A 20,000-nucleotide genomic window follows, 5' to 3' on the forward strand; every position below is an offset into this window, starting at 1 on the left:
AGTCTGTGAAACATAACCTTCATTTTATTATGTACCTGTAATTTTTCTACATTTTTTTCTTTATGAAATTTGTGGAAACTCTTGTCAGAAGTCATACTTTTTAAAATAGTTTTAACATTAAAACTAAAATAAGCTATTAAGCTCAGCCAGTCTGTGAAATATTAACTTCATTTTAATATGTACCTGTAATTTTTCTTCATTTTGTCTTTGGGTAAGGAATGAAAAACTGTGACAGAGTGCTACCTAAGTTCATTAATTAATAACACTCATACAGGTCGGTCTATTTTTGTCAGGACTGTGAAAAATAGCCTCTAGCAAACATCTGTGCTTTCCAATTTTCGCAGTCCTAGGTGTTAAAATCTATTGACAGCTATGTTGCCAAAAACAGTTCTACAAAAACAAAAACAAAAACTTGTCACGGAGATAAATGCTGTGCTATAACTGCATTATGTTTGCACTGTACAAGCAAGTCATTAATTTCTCCATACAACTATTATATACTGAATAATATACTAAGTGTATTATGACAAGGAAGTAAGCAATAGAGGTGCTAAGTTTCAATATACAGCCATATTTCTTTTCACATTGTCCAGTGTTGGGAAACAAACTCATTAACTGTGTCACAGGATTTTTTGCCACAGCATGGCACATGGCCTTCAAAAGTCTTGGTTCAGCCATTCATTTGGATAAGATTACATAACATGAGCAGGACATGAATTGTGTGTTAGTATTTATTGACTGGTTTGTTGATTACTAAATTAATAACTGGACTGGATGATTTTATTTTGGCAACTACTCCATTCATGTGGCGTAAATGGACATTTCCTTCTGAATGCAGTACAGCAACAAAGTATTGCAAATGAATATACATACATCTCAGATACTATAGAAGGGTCTATATAATGTTCTTGTACTTTTAAAAGTTCAAACACCATATGGTTGACACCATATGTTCGAACTTTAAAAGTTCGACAATGTAATAATAAAAAAAAAAAAACACAAAAAATTACCTGATGGTTGTAAGCAGGGGGGCAAGCCCCCTGCACCCCCCACACCCCCCACTACTTAAATATACCAACTCCGAGATCACACTACATTGCAGGAAAGGGAAAGCTTCCCTTACAGAGATCTTCATTGCAACATTCAAAGTTTTACAAGTTCGAACATACGGTTTCGACCATATGACGTTCGAAGTTGTAAAAGTTTGACAACGTGAATGGGATCCACTATAGTAAGCTTATCTTTGAAACATATACACAGCATTGCATTTAATGCAGAATGCTTATTTTCTAAACAGAAATGCACACATAATTAAGGAAAAGTGATTCCATGTGCACTTTACAAACAGAATGGGTAACTATTGCCGTATGTGCTTCTTTGGATTAGAAAGCTAACTGAGCAATAGAGGGAAAAGCTAAGAGAAAGTAATTGAAATGTCACAAAACATTGTGTATATCAACTGATTTCTCAAATGTACAATCTCTCTTTGTCTTTACACACAGAATGGCTAGTGATTTTTCTCTTCCTAGGGGAAAACGTTCCCAGACTTCGATATTTTTGTACTGGAATCCCATTTCCTATTTGTTCTCTAATGGCATTATGGTCCAAAGGAGTTCATTTGATTTGCATAAGACAATACTGTTGATGAGCTGGGACTAAATTTCACATAGAATGTATTATGCACCTTTGAGATGTACACACCTAGGATGCATTTGGATTCTTCAAAGGCAGATCCTGTCTACTTAACCTAGTCAACTTTTTCAAAAAAGTATTGAAGCAATGGAAAAAGGTAAAATAGTGTGCATCACATAGTTAGACCTTACAAAGCCATTCTGTACCATCCCACACTCACGTATCACATATAATCTCATTCAGTTAATTGTCATTCCCTATGTGACTCACTTGTTAGCAAACCAGCTTAAAAATTTAACCCAGGAAGGGTTGACAGCTCTACCTCCTCCAAAAGAATTGTCACAACCAGGGTTCAGTCCTTGGGCCACTCTTCTTTGGCATATACTTTTTGGAGGACACAACTAATGTTAAGGATTTGTGGCTGACCACATTTGAAGATGACTGCCAACTTGGTGCCATCATAAATTTGCCAGAGGATGTCAGGATCCTCCATGCGGCCTTGTCCCAAACAAATAGCTGATGTCAAAACCATGGATTAAAACTAAATGCTGACAAGTATATCATCATATCCTTCAGCATGCATGACTCCCTTTGTAACTATCACACTGATAACACATCTCTGAAAATGTATCCTGTAGGAACCTATGTTGACAATGAAGTGCCCTTTAATAACATTCTGTCTACTATTGTAAACAAGTTCTTTCTCATTACACAGCTTGTATCTAAAGGTATTATATCCAAAGTATCGGTATGAACTCTTCTCACATCTGAAATGGCCACAATGCTTTCTCACTAAAAAATCAAGGGCTTAAATCATAAAATGTCTGCAGACCATCTCAACGTCTTCTTGTTCTTCCTTAGTATCATACAGGCTACCTCACATGCAAACCTTCAATGGACCCTATTCTGTCAGACCTATTACACGTTGCCAAATGTAATGGTATCATCAACACTCACTCGTGTAATCTCAAAATCTTTTGCAAAATAATTAGAGCATGCTGGAGGGATAAGTTGGTATCATAGATAATACCTCTTCTGTGGAGCTGCTGTCCACCCCATATAAAGCAAAGTGCACTCTTTGTGTATTAAACCATAGCTTGGATGACTAGATGGGAAACTGCAAATTGACTCTTAGTTTATTAACCCTGTCACTCAAGGATATGGGAAACATGTTGATGTCCCAACATATCCTTGTTCAGCCTATTCCTGGGTTATTTATATGAAAAATATAACAGTAAAAAAACCTATCCTGAGAATGTAAGGTTAGACTTTTTAAGATATTCACAGATCAAAAGCATAGTAAGTACCCATGAGTGTATACATTTATGTTGTTGCCCATAGAAAATGCAATATGGCTTATCTCCTCTGACTTTATTTTGCAGGTAACTTTTCATAATTGTCCCAGCTCTTTTATCCTCCTTCTCCATGAGATGTCTCATGGTCTGTTGGAACCATTTTCAAACTTTGCAGTTCACAATTTCTTCAGCAAACTTGTTCTAGTAATTCCCATCTCTTTATTAATAAGATGACTTCTTGATGCTGAAAGTGAAGACTGTGGCTCAGTTGGTAATTTATGTTACCTTCTGCCACTACTGCATTTTCCCTTCAGATATAAACCATTGCATTATACACTATTATTTCACATATCATTATCATGTACCCACTTTATTCTGTGCTGTGCTTGGTGCAATTTGTTTCACATAACCTTTCTTCCTGCACTCGTTTCTCCATTCCAGTCATCTACATAGTAACCCTTCTCAAAACTGCTTTACCTTAGTTTCTCTTGAAGTATCAATACTACACAAAATTTCCTAGCTGTGGCCCTAGAATAGATCTGTACAGAAAATGAAAGAAGTCTCAGTTTCTTGTTTCAAATCAGTGAGGTATAAAACCATGCATCTTATAATTCTTGACTGCATAATTTTCATCTTGTAGCCTGCAGTTCATATCTACAAGTACAGCCACTACTCATCCCGCTGTTTGGTTTTTGGACATTTCAAAGTAAATCCACTAAAGTGAACAAACTGATTGTGCATTATTGAAGAGGACAGTAATTTTCTCCATTTTCCTATACTAAATATTAGTCACCACCTTTCTCCTCCTCCTCAAGTTGATTTATATCTCTCTGCATATTTCCTCTATGAGCAAAAAATAGCACTAGCTATGTTGGAACACAGACTAAAAAGACTGACATTGTTATCACTTTGCCTTATACAACCTGATGCAATGACATAAAACAGTGCTTACCTTTGCCTGACCTCCTGTGGCATTCTCTATGCCACAACTCTTTCTGCAGATAGTTTACCCTCTCACCATTCTTCATCTTTTTTCCCTTGGATATGCACCTATTAGTTTAATTAGTTTAAGCCCCTCCTTTAACATTATTACATTTCCATTAAATTTTCTGTATGAACAGAGTTGAAGGTTCATCCATCGTCTCTCATTTCCCATCATACCGTACTTCTCTTATTTTTTCATAAATACAGAGCTGAATTACAAAACACAGACCTTTCAACTGCCTCAGTGTATTATTTTCCTGTTTTTTGTAATATTTCTATTCCTGAGTTTATACTTCATTGTTCACAAAATTTGCATAACCCTGTCTTTCATTTTTTTTTAATTTGTTTTAGTCTTTATTTTTGCATGTCTTTTCACCTTTATTAAGCTTACTTTAATCCTTCACATTTATATTTATATCTTTCTGTATTCTTTACTTGCCTTATTTTCTCTTCCTTTCAACTTCAAATGGAAAGAGAAATACAGTTGAGTGTGTATCACCTAAGCACTACTACAAACATACTAAGATGATATGTAAACACAAATCAGTGAATTACAAAAACTTATAATTGAGGCAGCTAGTCTAAAAAAATCAGGTAAAAAATGTGCATCTTTAACACCAATTTCAGTTTATCAGCACTGTAAATGATGTTAGGGACAAAACTGGAAGAGAAGAACTGTGGATGTGTTCTACGTCTGCAGCATGTTTGTTTAAGGTGGATATAGATTGTTGAGATAAAGAGGCCTACTACTGCCTATCATCAGTGAAACACATGGTGAACAATACTGGACCAAAAACCCAACACAACCCACATGGCACTGCATCTTTTCATGTTAATTAAACAACACAAAAATGGACCAAAAATAAACCAGTAATCCAGAAAAGAAGGACCAAGAAGAGGAATGAGTGCAGAAACTTCTGAAGAAGTTTCCATTGTGAGACAAAAGTGCTCAAAAAACTGATTTAGTGATTCCTCTTCTTGGTCCTTCTTTTCGGGATATTTATTAAACACATAGGTTCACATGTTCATTGGTAATTACAAGGTTAACAACCATAAAGGGCATTTTCAAGTCTAGCAATTCTTCCCAGATATATTTGAAAAGTTCTGATACAACTCATTTTATTGTGGGTATAGCTTGGCTATGTGTGATCAAGCATTTAAAAGCTTTCTCTTTCTATTATGTGTACAGCTGACAGAACAGGGGTAAATGTACAATTTCCCAGTCACTAATTCAAGTTATGCTTGAATAAGTGCAGAGAGGAGATCCACTTTACATTTATTTACCAGGAAATTCTGACTTGGAACAAAGCCAATTTTCAGCAGAAGCCAGGGGAGAAATGCTCCAGATATGTGTCTTTGTGACATGGGAGGAAACTGGACTACCCAGAGAAAGTCCACATGAATGCAGGGATGACATGCAGACTCTACACAGAAGGCACTCCAGCTAAGAATTGAAATAGAGAACCTCTTGCTGTGAGGCAACAATGCTACCACTGCACCACTATGCCATCCAATGAAGCCACATGGATGTGAAGCCTGTTCCAGACAAGGTATAGTCTCTAAGACACATACCTAACATGTTTTATTTATATTGCAGATGAGGTTTAGGTCCATAGAACAGGTGCTTATAATGCCATTTGTTTTGCAGATATGCAGCAGATCCATAAGAGCAGGATCAGAGGATACTTTCAAGTCCAGGGATAGACTGACTGTTAGCAGGCTGAAGGACACCAATTACAATGATAAGGATTTGAGTTGGCTCACATAGGCATGTCTACCTCATGTGTTCCTTTTATGAGGAACCTGTGTGAATATTCCATTTATTGCATATGCTTGTTCAGTACATAGCGAAGAGAACATTGCAGTCAATGACTGGTCTAATGAGGGCCAAGTAAAATGAAACAATGACATCATTGGACCTAGATGCCTTACCCTTCCTTAGATGTTGCACACCATGAAATGATTTCCTTAATACAGTAGACAAATGATGGTTAAATGCCAAGTTACTCTCTACAAGTGTTCCAAACCCCTTACCACAGGGCCAAATCTTAGGGGTGTATTACTGTGAAGACATTTCTATTATGCAGTTTTGGTATTGAGATTTAGACTGACTCTGGCACCATTTATTAGTCTATGTCAGCTGTTTTTGGTAGATGTTTGTGTGAGTGCACCTACAGTAGTTTGCAGTTACCTGAAATTTGTTCATCCAAAGGCCTTTGATGCAGGCCTTGATTGCAGAAAAGTAGATGTCAAAAAGGAGCAGCCCCAGCACTGAGCCCTGGCAATCTCAACTAGTACAAGGCCTTTTTGTGAAGACAGAATCACCTATCATGACTTCTTATGCCCTATCTGTGAGCCTGCTGACTATTCAGCAGGTGACTCGTACTGTCTCACTGTGTGTGTGTGTGCGTGTGTGCGCGCGTGTGTGTGTGTGTGTGTGTGTGTGTGTGTGTGTGTGTGTGTGTGTGCGTGTGTGTGGGTGTGTGTATCACAATCATTGAATGATTCATGCAAGCTTTTCTTAATTAGATGTCTGACCCTCTTCGCCTACTCACACTCCTGTCACCCATTTTCTAGTCCAACATTCCCTTAATCCCTTGTAACACTCATTTTTAGTCCCATCTCACAAACCTTTTTAAATAACTTTTGTTTTCCCCTCATTTTAAACCATTATGTGGATTTTTTTATATCTGGTCTTCTACCTGTAATCCCCTTACTCTGCCATCTTTCATTTTTATTACATCAAAATGACTTTCTTTCTTTGTGAATTCCTGTACCACCTAATTGAAACCAACGAAGTGGACTGTTTCTATAATCTTTTAATTATTATGTTATTATTGTATTCCCTCTCAGATTTTGATAAATGCATATTCTAGTCTGTCTGTTTAAAATTAAAATATCATATTATAACAGGTTTCCTCAATAAAATAGCCAATATTCTGCTTTTGAACATGTGTAATTATGGTCAGAAGATTGTGGCTAGTTAGTTCTATAAAATCAGTGTTTGATGCAGGCCAATCACCATTGTATGTGCCCTGAAGTTTCTGCCTTGCACACCATTTGCTAATTAAAATAGAAACCTCTGTAGTCATATTCGTGAGAGAAAAGGCAAATACTCATATTAACATATTGTGTCTGGGCATGTATTACACTTCTTTTTTTTTTTCCTTCCGCATATGGTTTTCACCAGATGAAACAAATAAACCTCAGTGTAATCTATAGTGAGATGTTTGACTGTGTGTGTGTGTGTGTGTGTGTGTGTGTGTGTGTGTGTGTGTGTGTGTGTGTGCGCGCGTGTGTGTGTGTGTGTGTGTGTGTGTGTGTGTGTGTGTGTGTGTGTGCGTATGTAGACGTGTATTTAAAATAATCTAAACAACATAACACTGACAGCAAAAATACTGATAGAAAAATATTTAAAACCAAAAACGAAATAGAAAAGGTGCCAAAATACAAATACCAGTAACCAAAGTCCAAAATAGCATACAGAAAGTATAAGTAGCAGTCCACAACCAAATAGTGAAAAACACTTCTTTAATATATAAACATATAAACACTTAATTTAAATCACCGTGTTTCCGTCCTCAATACAAAGACTTCATCAGATGCAATGTATCCCGTACTACCTTTCTTTTATAATCCCATCAATTATTTAATTAAAACCATTTCAAACATCAATTTGTCCTTAAGCTACTAAAAAAATAAATGAATGCATACATTAATAGCATTTCTGATTAAATAATTATAATAAGTTAAAAAGTTTTTATAAATCAGTGTAAGTAAATCATATTATGTGCAAACCAGGTTTTTGTAACAACCATTACAAATATTGTTGTATTGGCCAGGAATCAAACCCAGGCCTCTGGCAAGAATTCTACTACTAAACCACTTGTATTATTAGTTTTTATGCAAACAAAAAAAAAATGTCCATTTTATAAAAAACTAATGTAAGTTCTTCCTCTAGTGACCAACCACCACCATCACAATAAAATCTCCTAAAGAAAAAAAAAATCATTGCTTCAGTATTACATGTTTTAAAAAAATATATATTCACTTGACATCACAATTTTGCAGCTCTCAATTTTAAAAGGGAGGCTATAAAGATGTTCTCATTAAGACCAGGGGGAACATTAGCTTGCAGTGTTATCTGCCACCATTGTTCCCTATACTCTTTTTCTCCTCCCAAAGCCCCCCTCTTAGGTCATTTTTTTAACTTCTTCTAGGGCAAAAAAAAAAACACTTGCATTCTCACGTTCTTTTAGATGTTTAAATAAGGTGTTATTTTCTTTTTTTGTTTGAATATCATAGTGATATTAATAAATTCTTTTTTTTCAGTTTTTGCTCTGTTTTCCTCACATAGAAAGACTCACATTCTTTACAGATTACCAGATAAATGAAACCAAAAGAGTGACAATTTGAGAATCCCCTTCCTTCTAGCCACTTACTTCTTTAAGGTAGGAAAACATTTCTTTGTTCACTATATATTTACATTGTGAGCAATGGCCACATTTAAATGTTCCTTTCTTTTTCCTAACCAGATTCCCATGTCTACCATCCTGCTCCAATAAACATGTTAAATTCTGTCACTTCCTATAAATGACTTTAACAGGTTCTTTAGGAATGCCTCCTAGATCTGTCAGCCCTACAAACCTTTCCCATTCATTTTGTATGGTATTTCTAACTGAATTTGCACTCCCATTGTACTCCATTATGCATGCATTACTAAAATTTTCTTCTTAACAACTTTTCATTCCTACAGTTTCATATGCTATGGATTCTCCTAGGATGGCACTAAATCTTTCCTTTCTCCCTTCCTTGACCTCTTTCTTAACATCTTATATCATTGTCACTGGGTAACGCCTTTCTTTGAATATAACTTCTAAGAAGTTGCACTCTTTTTCAAAATCCATTTCTGCTGAGGTCATACTAGCACACACATATTGTCCCTTAATAATATTTCTTTTATAGTGGAATGGATATCCACTCTCAAAATGAAGATATGAGTTTGAAAATGTATCCTTCCTAAAAATCTTAGAATTAAATCTGTTGTTCATTTTATATATTTCTATGTCTAGGTATTGAAGTTTTTCATAGGAAAACTTATGAGTAAATTCTAAAAAGTTAGTCATGTTTCTCAGAAAACAAATACATTCCTGTAACTTATCTAAGGAAGCTGTCCATAAAATGCATATGTCATCCAGGAACCTTCTGTATAACACCCAACAATCAGAGTATTTAGACTGAAGCACGTATTTCTCTTCCCATTTTCTCAATATAGGGTTGGCATAAGTAGGGATGCAGGCAGCACCTATCGCAACATCCTGAATTTGTTGAAAAAATTTCCCTTTAAAGTAAATATAATTGTACTTTAAAACCAGGTCCATTATTTTAGGCAGACTAATTGTTCATTATGTGTAAGTCCACCATCCTCAAATATCACTTCCTCTAATAATTGCATGTCTTCAGTATGAGGGATGCTTGTGAATAAATCAACTATATCTATTGTAACAAAGACAATATTATCATTGTATAACTCTTGTTTGATTTCCCTTAAAAAAAAATCCAAAAATCTCTGAAAATATTTTTTTTTGTTAAGCCATAGTTTCTTTAGTTTAAAATCAACATACTTTGCCAAAGAAGATGTTTTTGACCCTTCGTCCACAACTATTAGTATGGGGGGGGGGTCTATTTCATCTTTATGAACCTTTGGGATTCAACAATTGTGTGTATTCTTGGTTTTTCGTTAATCAAAAATGTGTTGGCATTCTGTTCAATCAGCCCTTCTACTAATATATCATTTAAAGCCACGTCAATTTTCCTGTATGAAATATTAATCTCATTCCTAGCTGTATTAGTATATTTATTAGTGTCATCTAGAATGTTGTTCAGTTTTCCTTCATACATTATAACATCCATTATAACTATCCCCCCTCATCTTTATTGGGTTCCATAACCTTGATGTCCTTATTATTTTTTAACTCAGTCAAAATTATTTTCTCTTCAAAATTCAAGTTGGGTCTATACCTAACTTTGGAGAATTATTTTCTGATTTCCTTCTCTACTATACCTTCAATATTTTTCAGTTGCGGATATAAAGGGGGGGGGGGTTATAAGTACTCTTCCTTCTCACATTATTTCCATTTACCCTGTTTTGTGGTGGCAGGACTAACCTCAGATTAATTTTTCTTTCAAACATCTTTAACTCTAATATGGTTTTTGCTAAATCACCCTTTTTCTGGTGAATAAATTTCAAGCCTTTTTACAAGAGGCTGAAATGCCCATCAACCAGTAATTATTACTAAAATTGTAAATATTAAAGTCATTCCTAGTATACCTATAATTATTTTTAATAGTTGTTCCTGAAGCTTCATCCCAGTTGTCTGCATAAGTAGGGGCTGTACATTCACATTTACATATTAGTATCTCCCTCTCCCCCTCCCCCTTCTCCCCCTCCAGTAAAACATTTTCTGGTACTGGGGAGGTGTTTTATTTTTCAGCCTTTCTGATCTTCGAAGTAGTGGGAATTCTGAGAAATCATCTAAATTTCCTATATTTTCACAACCTTGTCCTTCTCCCCTAGAGTCATATTCTTCATTACTGTCACTATTCACCATATTATTTTCATCATACCTTTTAAAATCTTTTGGTTTAGGGTAACTTATATTTTCTCTATATTCCTGCACATCCCTTTCTAATTTTCTTAGTTTCCTGTTAATTAGTTCACCACATTTGTCATCTATACCTTTCCTAATATTAAAATATTTCCCTTTTTCAGAGGCAATAGTAAAAATTAAGTCATTTTTAACGTACTCATTCAGTTTTTTAAATTTCCTTCTAAACACTTCTTTAAGCCTCTCAATTTCATTTATAATTTCCTTATATCTAGTTCACATTTATTAAAAACTTCTAAAAGTTCTTTATGAAAAACACTCCCTGGTTGCACATTATTGGGATACTTACACACACGTGAGCCTTTTTGGCATAATACCTTCAAACAAACACTACTTTAAATATACTTTTTCAATATCCAAAGTTCTAAACCTAAACATAAGTTTAGACGGCTTATTCAACTTGTTACTATAAAAGTCAGTCACAGTTTTTAATTTTTCACCATTGTCTCTGAATGTAGGTGTACAATTCACAAACAACCAGTTCTTCAGTTCAGTTGTACATGTGTAAACAGAAGAGTTAGCAGTTCCATCTTGTTGACCAAATGGGATTTCAGATTCCTGAGTTCCATTCCTCAAATCTTCTCCTTGTAGCCCTTTTAAAAGCCCTACCCCTGGATTTTGCAAGCCTTGCATGGCATGCAGGATTGGTGCAGGAGCTCTAGCAGGCAATATGTCTGTCGTGCGATCCAGGAATAGCCTGCAGGGGCATGCTCGAGCATTCCTGCACTAGACCTGCATGGACTCAACCCCTGTATGCAAATTACCCCATTTGCAGGAGAAACCCATGCAAATGAGATGAATTTATGATCCAGGAAGCTGGAAAACGGCTGTGCAGGACTCGTGTAATCTGCAGAAATGTACTTGGTTAGTCACCGAGTACATTTCTGCATATTCCAAAACGGAGCCGTGACAGCTCCTAATAAAGGGCGCATATCATTCAGGAAGCATGCCAATGGCCAAGTATAAGGCCACTGGCATTGAAAACAGCTTAAAAAATAAAAAAAAATCAACTTTTATTTTTTTTTAGCTGATCTCGGCTGTTTAAGTGTAGGGCAGTGACACACAAATGGGATTGGGGAGAAACTAAGAAAAGAAACCTAAAATAAGCATTCTAACTAAAATCACTATTCTGCCATTAAAGTCAATGGCAGACAGAAGTCAACATGGCCAGTGAGTAGTGGTTGCGAAGGGGGGTGGCTCAATCTGAGACATCTAACTATACATTAGCAGGCAATCTTATGCAAATGAAGGGAATAATAGTAAATCCCAGATTCCCCCAGCATGCTAGTCAGCTCCCAGCAGTATAAGAGCAGGAATAGCTTGCTGCAAGCCTAGGAGTTATCTAACATCATAGTGGGGTGTGCCAGGCATACTGTAAATGGATTGGAGCCCTCTTTCTCAGGTTTGCTCCGAGCTAAGCACAGCTAGGCAAGGGGATGTGTCTGAGTCTGCCTAGCACTCTTTACATTGCTTAAGCTGGTGTGCATGCCGCGCACCGGGTGTGAAAGAAAAAAAAAGGTAAACCAGGAAATAGCACCTCTGTGCACATTTGAGCACTGTGTTTGTGCGGCGCACCCCTGGGCTTAAACAGGAAGGCAATGGGAAGGGAAAACAGTAGTAGGAAGTTAATCAAGGAGAACTAACATAGCTGGCAGGTGAAATGTATCAGAATCAGCCAATTACACAGGCAGCAGATCAGCCCAGCCCAGACCACTACTATAAACTATGCAAACACCTTCCACTCTGGTTTTTTTCACATACTCTATACCACTGGTGTATACAAGCGGGAAAGTATTAACAGACAAAACAACAAAATAATAGCGGCTGCAATAGCTATCACACAACAACTTGTGGAAGAGGCTGAGGGTGGTGAGGATGTGAATGCTGTCAACCAACCCACAGTGAGGAGATGGAGAAGAGTGTACAGACCCAGGGTAAACTACCAGGGGCTACATGAGCTGGAAATAGTGGAGTGCTATAGGGTGAAGAGACACCTCCTACAGCAAATCGTTGAGCTGTGCTGGCCACGCCTGACACAGAACTAACAGAGGGGAACCCATCCAGGTGGAAACCGAGGTATGTGTAGGCCTAAGAATACTAGCTACAGGTATCTTCCAAAGTTCAACTGGGAATATGAAGGGATCTCACAGGCATCAGCATCCAGGGTACTCCACCAGTTCCTGGATGCCATGTCAGTACATGCCGTTGAGCATGTATATTTCCCCAACAACCGTGAGGCATTGGCCAGCTATATGCAACTGTTCCACCAAATAGCAGAATACCCTGAAGTAGTGGGTGTTATAGACTGCATGCACATATGCATCAAAGCACCACCCTGTGAGCTGGGTAGGGTCTACATAAACTGCAAGGGCTTACCCTCCATCAACTGCCAGGTTGTGTGCGATGCCCAGGGCATGATAATGAATGTGTGTGCTGGCTGCCCTGAAAGCTATCACGATTCCCACATCTGGCATCTGATGCCGCTGTACCAGAGATTTGCCAGTGGGGACACCCCTCACAGTCACCTAGTGTGGGATACTGGATATGCACTGGAGCCATGGCTGATGACACCCATCAGAAAGGCACACACCAGAACAAGAACTCCATAATGAGGCACATGCACAGACATGAATTATAATAGAGCATGTGTTTTGGATGCTCAAGTCATGGTTCCGGTGCCTGGACACATCTGATGGAGCCTTGCAGTACTCACCAGCTACATGTTCCCAAATTGTTATTGAATGTGCCATGCTACACAATATGATCTGGCAGAAACTGCTGCAGCAGGAACAGCATGGGGCAGGGCCACACAGCCCCCCACTATTGCCGAGGCCTGCACAGGCACAGAATGACTCAGAGGAAGGGCAACCTGAGCCTGCCCCAGTAAGCAGAAAGAGGTGTGCCCAGTATGCCCTGGCCTTGGCAAAGAGGCAACGCATAGCACATACACTGACACAGGAGGGACTCAGGGAATAACACCTCCCTTTGACTCTCATATACAGTAAAAGGGATGCCAAACATGACACTACCTGTGCTCAGCTATGTGTAGGGAGTGTAAAATGTGCATTGACATAGGCAGCTCTGCAGCACCACCCTCAATACTGGGACACCCACAAGGTAAGTTACTCACACATGCCAGTCAGGGGGGTTCACATGCTCAACAACAGTCACAGACCACAGGACAAGTGTAGACAAACACAAACAAAGCTGTGCTATGGCCTCTGAATGATGCCTATGGGGAATCTCCCACCCCCAAAGCCTACACAGATAGACTGCAGCAGGTCAGGCAGTGGGATCTTTGTCCTGAAGGGTAGGAAGTCAGAAACTAATATGTAGGTCAATCAAAGCTAGGACCTATAGTACACTGATATGCCTCTAGTTGGCATGATAGGTTAGAATACAAATGGAGTACTTGATAAACCAGTGGAGTCATAGCAAATGTGTACAAGTGTCAGGTGTGATCTCCATCCTACGTAGAAATGTAATAACAGTCAAGTGTGCCCTTCCAATCCTGTGTAGAAATGTAGAAAAAGTCAGGTGTGCCCCCCAATTCTGTGTAGGAATGTAGAAACAGTCAGGTGTGCACCCCCAACCCTATGTATGTATCTAGTAATGGTCTGCTGTGCCCCCCCAACCTGATGTACACACGCTGTAACAGTCAGGTGTGGCCCCCCACAACCCTATTTAGAAATCAAGGAATATGAATGTGTAGTATAATACCAGTGGAGCACAGATGCACAGAGGTGGCCAAGGTAGCAGGATAGGTTGCAGCATCTGCACAATATGCAGATATGTGTGTGTTAGGTTGGTGTGTGTTTCATATTGTTTGAGAGTGGTCGGTATGTATGCATGTTGATCTAAGACCAGGTAGCCATGGCCCACTACTGCAGATGACATGGACAAGTCCTTATAACAGTGCCAAATACAATACCCATCAGTATAACACAAGCTAGCAGTAAGCCATTGCAAATGTATGGTGGTAATATGTGCCCCATCTGAAAGACTGATGTGACATGGCTATTGGGCTATATATACAAGCAGTACACAGGGGAAAGTACCCCAGACATACAGTATATACTGTGTCACTGTGAAATGGACACACCCTTGGAATAGTACAAACAGGTATGCATCACATCATCTGGTCCTGTAGTAAGGGATACTGGTGTTGTCTGCCCAAACACTAGCAGATCACAACAGGACTGATGTATTCAGAAACAACTGATGTACCTGCAAATGCAAGCATAACTGGAATGCCCAATGCATATCTGTGTGTCAGATGCAAGTCATCTCCATAGCACACATGCACCCAGCTCACGCAAACACCACCCACAGGTACCTCTCTGGCTGTACCCCTGCTGTGGGGAATGGGTGCAATACGACCCCAGTTGTACATGGCAATAGCGAAAGAATGCAGCATGCAGTGCAGGAGTCCCATGCATGTGTGTCACCAGCTGTAGGTAGTACCCTGCCAGCATCCACACCACCGATCAAGGCTGATAGAAGGTAGTGGCATGAATACCTAGCACACCTACCCTGTCACCCCAGGGGAATATACTGTATGGCGGTCTGAGTCTGTAGGACAGACAGAAAGCAACAGCCTGCCACATCTGGCCCGCATCAGCAGCTAATGGCCCACAGGCCTCTGCCAAGGACCTGTGTCTCACACGTACTGCCAATGCAAGTTATCTCATGGACACCCAATTAACAGCACACTCCACATATGCCATATGCAAGGCCATGTGGACAAACCACAGTAACATGTCCACCATGTCCCACTGCATGAACTGTCAACCAACACTGACACACAGTCGTGATGGGGTGACAACCATAGGGAAAGTATCAGAGAATGTATGCATAATGTAAGGAAGAGGAGAGAATAACTGGAGGGGATCGTGTACAGCATGGAATGTGCAAGGTCTGACACAAAGCTGTGTGCACACTATCCCTGGCTGTAAACACATAAATGGGTGCCTACATACCTACCCAAACACCACAATAGAGGTAATGCCTGACTCATGGTCCTTGCCTCTGGATAACCTGTGTGAATTTGTACAGCTGTAAGGTATTGCCATAGCAATATAAGGCTATACTATCATGTTAATGTATGTACATCTATGGGATCCCCTGCCAGCATTGTGCCAAGGTGCTGAACCAGATACACAGACCCAGCAGCAAGTGTCTGCAGCACACCCTCTGGATGGGATAACCTACCATGAATATGCAGGCATCTGCCCACAATACTGCACACAATTGCAGTCACCCTTGTCCCCCAAGACATCACTGTGAGCAGGAATGTCCACCTGACTGTACATGAGGACAGAAAACATCACAGTGTATAACAGTGCACGTCTGAATATCTCTGCTAACAGCAGTACCATGTAGCTGAAACAACACAGACACAATCACCTACAGTACACACTATCCCATGCACAATTTGTTCCCATATTGCCAAATGATCGACAGATACCCTGCAGACACAATTTGCTGCCTGTAGGTGTACAACACAAAGGTCTGCAATGGAGTACAAACTACCTGAAATTGATCCACACATGCAATACAGAAGGGCATACTAGGCATGCTCACACTTAGAGAAATGAAGGCAATGTCAGACTACAACATACTGAAAGGACATATTGGGCATGCTCACACACTTACACACATGAAGCCCATGTCTGCAAACAACAGTGGGCCAGACATATCTAGCAGTTGCAGATGTTCATGCACACTCCTCAGTATGCACCGCTTATGCTTTGTACAGACAGTGGATAGGAATACAGACTATATCCAAGGACAACACACTATAATAAGCCAAAAGTATGCACACATAGATGTGTGGAAGAGAGTGAATGTGACAAGGAGCCATCCAAGTCTGTCCCACCCAGCATACATCCAAATGGCTAAAACCACATGAGGTTCAGATGTTACTCACTGTAGATACTAGCCAGTGGTATTTGTCAGCAGTACCGACTATGTGGTGCAAGTGCTAGCTGTACAACATGACTGTACAAGGAAGTAGTCATCTAGCAGCTGTATACACATACCTGTGGAATATGGCCCTGTGTGTGCCCACATGTGGTGTGTCAACCCCTAGATGAATGGGTTATGGCCCATGCACACACTTGGGTCGCCATAGCCCTACTATGACATGCTTGAAGAGGTCATTCACTGTGAAATACACCTTTGGGAAGGATGTAGCTCAGTAATCTCTGTGGTACGTCCTACAACTGTGTACTGCTGTAGTGTGATAAAATAGTTAGGTAGGAGTTATATTCTCAGACTTGGTGACTGTGTGTGTGTGTGTGTGTGTGTGTGTGTGTGTGTGTGTGTGTGTGTGTGTGTGTGTGTGTGTGTCTGTGTATGTCTGTCTGTCTCTGTCTGTATAAAGAGCAATGCGTTTTAGGCTAGTCACACTCTCTACAATTCAAATGCCCTACTTTGGCACCTGTGCTCAGCTATGTGTAGGGAGTGTACTATGTGCATCGACATAGGCAGCTCTTCAGCACCACCCTCAATACTGGGACACCTACAAGGTAAGTTACTCACGCATGCCAGTCAGGGGGGTTCACATGCTCAATAACAGTCACAGCCCACAGGACAAGTGTAGACAAACACAAACAAAGCTGTGCTATGGCCTCTGAATGATGCCTATGGGTAACCTCCCACCCCCCAAAGCCTACACAGACAGACTGCAGCAGGTCAGGCAGTGGGATCTTTGTCCTGAAGGGTAGGAAGTCAGAAACTAATGTGTAGGTCAGTCAAAGCTAGGACCTATAGTACACTGATATGCCTTTAGTCGGCATGATAGGTTTGAATACAAAATGAAATGGAGTACTTGATATACCAGTGGAGTCATAGCAAATGTGTACAAGTGTCAGGTGTGATCCCCATCCTACGTAGAAATGTAATAACAGTCAAGTGTGCCCTTCCAATCCTGTGTAGAAATGTAGAAACAGTCAGGTGTGCCCCCCAATTCTGTGTAGGAATGTAGTAACAGTCAGGTGTGCACCCCCAACCCTACGTATGTATCTAGTAATGGTCTGCTGTGCCACCCCAACTTGATGTACACACGCTGTAACAGTCAGGTGTGCCCCCCCCACAGCCCTATTTAGAAATCAAGGAACATGAATGTGTAGTATAATACCAGTAGAGCACAGATGCACAGAGGTGGCCAAGGTAGCAGGATAGGTTGTAGCATCTGCACAATATGCAGATATGTGTGTGTTAGGTTGGTGTGTGTTTCATATTGTTTGAGAGTGGTTGGTATGTATGCATGTTGAGGTAAGACCAGGTAGCCATTGCCCACTACTGCAGATGACAGGGACAAGTCCTCATAACAGTGCCAAACACAATACCCATCAGTATAACACAAGCTAGCAGTAAGCCATTGCAAATGTATGGTAGTAATATGTGTCCCCATCTGAAAGACTGACGTGACATGGCTGTTGGGCTATATATACAAGCAGTACACAGGGGAAAGTACCCCAGACATACAGTATATACTGTGTCACTGTGAAATGGACACACCCTTGGAATAGTACAAACAGGTATGCATCACATCATCTGGTCCTGTAGTAAGGGATACCAGTGTTGTCTGCCCAAACACTAGCAGATCACAATAGGACTGATGTATTTGGAAACAACTGATGTACCTGCACATGTAAGCATAACTGGAATGCCCAATGCATATATGTGTGTCAGATGCAAGTAGTGTACATAGCACACATGCACCCAGCTCACGCAAACACCATCCCACAGGTACCTTTCTGGCTGTACCCCTGCTGTGGGGAATGGGTACAATATGACCCCAGCTGTACATGGCAATAGCGAAAGAATGCAGCATGCAGTGCAGGAGTCCCATGCAGGTGTGTCACTAGCTATAGGTAGCACCCTGCCAGCATCCATTCCACCGATCAAGGCTGATAGAAGGTAGTGGCATGAACACCTAGCACACCTACCCTGTCACCCCAGGGGAATATACTGTATGGCGGTCTGAGACTGTAGGATAGACAGAAAGCAACGGCCTGCCACATCTGGCCCGCATCAGCAGCTAATGGCCCACAGGCCTCTGCCAAGGACCTGTGTCTCACACGTACTGCCAATGCAAGTTATCTCATGGACACCCAATTAACAACACAACACACTCCACATATGCCATATGCAAGGCCATGTGGACAAACCACAGTAACATGTCCACCATGTCCCACTGCATGAACTGTCGACCAACATTGACACACAGCCGTGATGGGGTGATAACCATAGGGAAAGTATCAGAGAATGTATGCATAATGTAAGGAAGAGGAGAGAATAACTGGGGGGGAGGGATCGTGGACAGCACGGAATGTGCAAGGTCTGACACAAAGCTGTGTGCACACTATCCCTGGCTGTAAACACATAAATGGGTGCCTACATACCTACCCATACACCACAATATGGGTAATGCCTGACTCATGGCCCCTGCCTCTGGATAACCTGTGTGAATTTGTACAGCTGTGAGGTATTGTCATATACTATCATGTTAATGTATGTACATCTATGGGATCCCCTGCCAGCATTGTGCCAGGGTGCTGAACCAGATACACAGACCCAGCAGCAAGTGTCTGCAGCACCCCCTCCGGATGGGATAACCTACCATGAATATGTAGGCATCTGCCCACAATACTGCATACAACTGCAGTCACCCTTGTCCCCCAAGACATCACTGTGAGGAGGAATGTCAACCTGACAGTACACGAAGACAGAAAACATCACAGTGTATAACAGTGCACAGTTCTGAATATCTCTGCTAACAGCAGTACCATGTAGCTGAAGCAGCACAGACACAATCACCTAGAGTACACACTATCCCCTGCACACTTTGTTCCCATATTGCCAAATGATCGACGGATACCCTGCAGACACAATTTGCTGCCTGTTGGTGTACAACACAAAGGTCTGCACTGGAGTACAAACTACCTGAAATTGATCCACACATGCAATACAGAAGGGCATACTGGGCATGCTCATACTTAGAGAAATGAAGGCAATGTCAGACTACAACATACTGAAAGGTCATATTGGGCATGCTCACACACTTACACACATGAAGCCCATGTCTGCAAACAACAGTGGGCCAGACATATCTAGCAGTTGCAGATGTTCATGCACACTCCTCAGTATGCACCGCTTATGCTTTGTACACACAGTGGATAGGAATACAGACATATATCCAAGGACAACACACTATAATAAGCCAAAAGTATACACACATAGATGTGTGGAAGAGAGTGAATGTGACAAGGAGCCGTCCAAGTCTGTCCCACCCAGCATACATCCAAATGGCTAAAACCACATGAGGTTCAGTTGTTACTCACTGTAGATACTAGCCAATGGTATTTGTCAGCAGTACCGACTATGTGATGCAAGTGCTAGCTGTACAACATGA

Source organism: Protopterus annectens, chromosome 3.part1 (assembly GCF_019279795.1).
Source record: "Protopterus annectens isolate FY-2018-M chromosome 3.part1, PAN1.0, whole genome shotgun sequence".
NCBI lineage: Eukaryota > Metazoa > Chordata > Ceratodontiformes > Protopteridae > Protopterus > Protopterus annectens.